Source organism: Triticum aestivum, chromosome 6B, assembly GCF_018294505.1.
Source record: "Triticum aestivum cultivar Chinese Spring chromosome 6B, IWGSC CS RefSeq v2.1, whole genome shotgun sequence".
NCBI classification, from domain to species: domain Eukaryota; kingdom Viridiplantae; phylum Streptophyta; class Magnoliopsida; order Poales; family Poaceae; genus Triticum; species Triticum aestivum.
This window is the reverse complement of record NC_057810.1, coordinates 138,637,356-138,643,489: the sequence shown is the minus strand read 5'-3', so window position 1 is coordinate 138,643,489 and position 6,134 is coordinate 138,637,356.

Genomic DNA, 6,134 nt, shown 5'->3' with positions numbered 1-6,134 from the left:
CATTCATATAGAGTCATTTGTTGTTCTAGCTTGGAGTTGTAAATCCATAAAAGTGTGATGATCTTCATTATTAGAGCATTGTCCTAGTGAGGAAAGGATGATGAATACTATGATTCCCCCACAAGTCGGGATGAGACTTCGGACTTTACAAAAAGAAAAAAAGAGAGAAAAAAAGAAAGGCCAAAAATAAAAAAAAGAAGTCCAAAGAAAAAAAAAGAAAAAAAAAGAAAAAGAAAAAGAAAAAAAGAAAAAGAAAATGAGAGAAAAAGAGAGAATGGATAATGCTACTATCTCTTTTTCCACACTTGTGCTTCAAAAATAGCACCATAATCTTCATGTTAGAGAGTCTCATATGTTGTCACTTTCATATACTAATGGGAATTTTTCATTATAGAACTTGGCTTGTATATTCCAATGATGGGCTTCCTCAAAGTGCCCTAGGTCTTCGTGAGCAAGCAAGTTGGATGCACCCCACTTAGTTTCTTTTGTTGAGCTTTCATATATTTATAGCTCTAGTGCATCCGTTGCATGGAAATCCCTACTCACTCATGTTGATATCTATTGGTGGGCATCTCCATAGCCCGTTGATACGCCTAGTTGATGTGAGACTATCTTCTCCTTTTTGTCTTCTCCACAACCACCATTCTATTCCACATATAGTGCTATGTCCATGGCTCATGCTCATGTGTTGCGTGAAAGTTGAAAAAGTTTGAGATTGTTAAAATATGAAACAATTGCTTGGCTTGTCATCGGGGTTGTGCATGATTAAATACTTTGTGTGATGAAGATAGAGCAACAACCAGACTATATGATCTTGTAGGGATAACTTTCTTTAGCCATGTTATTTTGAGAAGACATGATTACTTTGATTAGTATGCTTGAAGTATTACTATTTCTTATGTCGATATGAACTTTTATTTTGTACTCATTTGGGTCTGAACATTCATGCCACAATAAAGAAAACTACATTAAGAATTATGCTAGGTAGCATTCCACATCAAAAATTCTCTTTTTATCATTTACCTACTCGAGGACGAGTAGGAATTAAGCTTGGGGATGCTTGATACGTCTCCAACGTATCTATAACTTTTTATTGTTCCATGCTAATATATTACCCCTTTTGGATGTTTATGGGCTTTATTTTACACTCTTATATCATTTTTGGGACTAACCTACTAACCGGAGGCGCAACCCATATTGCTGTTTTTTACCTATTTCAGTATTTCGAAGAAAAGGAATATCAAACGGAGTCCAAACGGAATGAAACCTTCGGGAGCGTGATTTTTGGAACGAACATGATCCGGAGAGCTTGGAGTGCAAGTCAAGAAGCTTCCAAGGGCCCCACGAGATAGGGGGCCGCCCCCCCTGTAGGGCGCGCCCCCTGTCTCGTGGGCCCCTCGGGCGGCCACCGACGTACTTTTTCCTCCTATATATACCTACGTACCCCGAAAACATCCAGGGGCACCACGAAACACAATTTCCACCTCCGTAAGCTTCTGTATCCGCGAGATCCCATCTTGGATCCTTCGTCGGCACTCTGCCGAAGGGGGAATTAGCCACGGAGGGCCTCTACATCAACATCCTTGCCCCTCCGATGAGTTGTGAGTAGTTTACCATAGACCTACGGGTCCATAGTTATTACCTAGATGGCTTCTTCTCTCTTTTTGGATCCCAATACAATGTTCTCCCCCTCTCTTGTGGAGATCTATTCGATGTAAACTCTTTTTGTGGTGTGTTTGTCGAGATCCGATGAATTGTGGGTTTATGATCAAGTTTATCTATGAATAATATTTGAATCTTCTCTGAATTCTTTTATGTATGATTGAGTTATCTTTGCAAGTCTCTTCGAATTATCAGTTCGGTTTGGCCTACTAGATTGGTCTTTCTTGCCATGGGAGAAGTGCTTAGCTTTGGGATCAATCTTGCAGTGTCCTTACCCAGTGACAGAAAGGGTTGCAAGGCACGTATTGTATTGTTGCCATCGAGGATAACAAGATGGGGTTTACATCATATTGCATGAGTTTATCCCTCTACATCATGTCATCTTGCTTAATGCGTTACTCTGTTCTTATGAATTTAATACTCTAGATGCATGCTGGATAGCGGCCGATGTGTGGAGTAATAGTAGTAGATGCAGGCAGGAATCGGTCTACTTGTTATGGATGTGATGCCTATATACATGATCATGCCTAGATAATCTCATAACTATGCGTTTTTCTATCAATTGCTCGACATGTAATTTGTTCACCCATCGTAATACTTATGCTATCTTGAGAGAAGCCTCTAGTGAAACCTATGGCCCCCGGGTCTATCTCTTATCATATTTGCTTTCAATCTACCTTTATTTGCATCTTTACTTTTTGTATCTATATCATAAAATACCAAAAAAATATTTATCTTATCATACTATCTCTATTAGATCTCACTTTCATAAGTGGCCGTGAAGGGATTGACACCCCTTTATTGCGTTGGTTGCGAGTTCTCAGTTTCTTTGTGTAGGTGTGTGGGACTTTTGAGGAGCCTCCTACTGGATTGATACCTTGGTTCTCAAAACTGAGGGAAATACTTACGCTACACTTTGCTGCATCACCCTCTCCTCTTCGAGGAAAACCAACGCAAGCTCAAGATGTAGCAAGAAGGATTTCTGGCACCGTTGCCGGAGAGGTCTTCGCTCAAGTCAAGACATACCAAGTACCCATCAAAAACCCATCTCCCTCGCATTTACATTATTTTCCATTTGCCTCTCGTTTTCCTCTCCCCCACTTCACCCTTGCCGTTTTATTCGCCCTCTCTTTCCCAATCTCCTCCTGTCCTTTTCGCTCGCTTTCTTCCGCCTTGATTTTGTTTGCCGCTATGTCTGAAATTAGGGAGATTATCATCGATATGGACAATAATGATAACACAGAAAATCCCGAGGCTCCAGCCGATGAACCCCCTATCTTGCATACTAAAAAGTTTCGAATCGGTAGTGGTAACATCATTGGCAAAGATGTTATTCAAGATTTCTTTACTTGTGCCGGTGCTTTACCTTCCATGGGTTGTTCTATTCTTCATAGAACTAGTAGTCTTGTGGATGCTATCGCTATGCTTGTAGTTGAACTTGAAAGACAATTTATGCATATGCATCCTTGCATACAAGGAATTTTCCTAGAATTCTCTAATATTGAGCATTCTTCTGTTAAGCGCGCTATTACTATCTTTTTGGCTCATGAGTTTAGATTTATCATAAGAGAGGACAAAGAAATCTTTGCGCACTATAGGGTGGACGCCGGTCCTCCTCCCATAGAAGCAATCCTCTATGATCAAGAGGAAATTAGACGTTTTCAATCTTCGGACTATGTCGCTTTTAATGAAAACCTTAGAAAAAGGTTCCTATCAATGTCTTGGTTGATTGCATTAATGAGCTTAATAATGATTTTTCCCTTCGAAACAATGAGCTAGGATACTCTCTTGAGTATAAGCTCACAAGATTTTGCCAAAAGAATGCTTTTAGTGATGAAATAGTTGTGCACTATGAAGGGCCAAAGGAGGAACCCGTTCCTCCTGTTATTGATCTTGGGGACCTTTGTCCCACTAAATTTAGCCCTTTGGATTACTTTTGCTTGCCTCAAAGGAAACTTGCTGCCGAACGTAGAGAATATGAGATGAGCTTCCAGGATCTATCTTATTATTACGGCACCACTTAGATCTACCTTTGCTTTTTATGCCTAGCTAGGGGCGTTAAACGATAGGCTAGTTGGGAGGCAACCCAATTTTCTTTATTGTTTTTGTTTTTGCTCCTGTTTAGTAATAAATCTTGCATCTACCTTCTGGTTAGATGTGTTTTTATCTTTTAATTAGTGTTTGTGCCAACTAGAACCTATAGGATAACCTACGATGATAGTTGATTTGATTCTGCTGAAAAACAGAAACTTTGCGCGCACGAATATAGTTTTGCTAAATCACAGGAACGTGATTTTGCGTTGATTCTTTTTGCTGCTATTCAAAAAACAAAGTTTCCAGGACTTCCTATTTTTGTAGGATTTTTAGAGTTCCAGAAGTTTGCGTTAGTTACAAATTGCTACAGATTGTTCTGTTTTTGACAGATTCTGTTTTTCGTGTGTTGTTTGCTTATTTCAATGCATCTATGGCTAGTAATTCAGTCTATGAACCATAAAGAAGTTGGAATACAGTATGTTTAACACCAAAATAAATAAAGAATGAGTTCATTGCAATACCTTATGCGGTGGTTTTGTTTTCTTTCACTAACGGAGCTTATAAGATTTCCTGTTGAGTTTTGTGTTGTGAAGTTTTCAAGTTTTGGGTAAAGCTTTTATGGACTATGGAATAAAGGGTGGCAAGAGCCTAAGCTTGGGGATGCTTATGGCACCCCAATATATTCAAGAATAGCCAAAAGCCTAAGCTTGGGGATGCCCCGGGAAGGCATCCCCTCTTTCGTCTTCATTCATTGGTAACTTTACTTGGAGCTATATTTTTATTCACGACATGATATGTGTTTTGCATGGAGCGTCGTGTATTATATTAGTCTTTGCTTTTTAGTTTACCACAATCATCCTTGCTGTACACACCTTTTTGGAGAAGCCTATTTGATTAGAATTTGCTAGAATACTCTATGTGCTTCACTTATATCTTTTGAGCTTGATAGTTTTTGCTCTAGTGCTTCACTTATATCTTTTAGAGCACAGTGGTGTCTTAATTTTGAAGAAACTAGATGATGCCCCGCGTGTTGCTACAGGGATTTTGTAGAGGATAATTGATGCGCTTATAAAAATAGTAAATGATACATACATTTGTTTACTGTACTATCAAGATTTTGGAAGGAATTCCACACACAAAATTGGCATGACATGTCCTTATTTTGTCGCATTTGCACATGTAGACGAAACATAGTATATATTGAGAACAATTGAAGTAAACTACACATAATCAGCTCAATAAAGTTCATATAAACCCATAGACTTCACAATTTAGACATAAATAATAGTTTCATAGGGGAGTCCACATATCTGACAAAATGCATAATCAGCAAATAGTAATAACACCAGATTGCAATTTAAGCGGCAATGTAGCTAATTTTATATAGATCGATATTGCAGCTTGTAGGTGCTTGCATGCATCTTGGCAATGTCCTTTATGTTGTTAAAAACAACATTATTCTTCTGCAACATTATTCATGTGAGTGCATGCATCTTGACAATGTTATGTTTCCCTTGCCTGTCCAAATTGCACAATAATCTGGTGGTTTCATCTTCTGTAGTTCAACGCTCCTTTTAGCTAAAGAGTAGCTGTGAAAAATTGTCATTTCAGTTTCATGTTGAATCTGAACCAATCGGTTTATATGAAGAGTATTAAAAGTAATACCTATGTTATTTTTTTCAATGACAATAGTTGCACATTGGCAAGAGGAAGGTGTAGTATTGTTTGATCCCTCTGGTGTATGGATCATCGCACTGCGAATAGCAAATGTTTGGTCAGCGATGTTTGGATAGAGCTTGGAAATTATATGTTCTGATTGATGACAAACCTCTGGATACTTTTTGAAGACTGACGGGTCATCATATCTTTGCTTGGAAATGGCTGAAAGTATTTCATGGTTCAAGTTAGTATTTTGTAGCAAATATGGTTGAAATTAGGAAGAAGAACATACTTTTAGAATGAAAAGAAATTGTCTAACATTTGTAGATAGTAGCATTTGTGCATCTTCAACTGGGAAGCTTTTATTTTTGACATAACTTATGGGGTAATTGGATACCAAATCATTCTTCATTCCCTTTGGTAAGCGCCAAACAACCTCATTTGGTGTCATATAGCGAAAATCTGGATGATTTTCTATTTCATTGACGGTTTCACTTGAGAAATCAACTGATCCAGCATTAGAGTCCATTTTTATCTGGCAATCAAATCCTTTTGTCACATACTTGAACAAATATTTGTACATACTATCAATGGATATTGTGAGGAACAACACATTTGATATTAATGGCAACTCTATTTTTATTGCATGTTGTGTGAAAAAATTCTGTAATATGGTGGCTTGCTCATAGAAATCTTTAGGGCAATACTTTTGTATCATTCCAACTAACCTTTCAAGGATGTGGCAACAGGTTGTGATTGATAGTGGGGGTGTCCGTGAC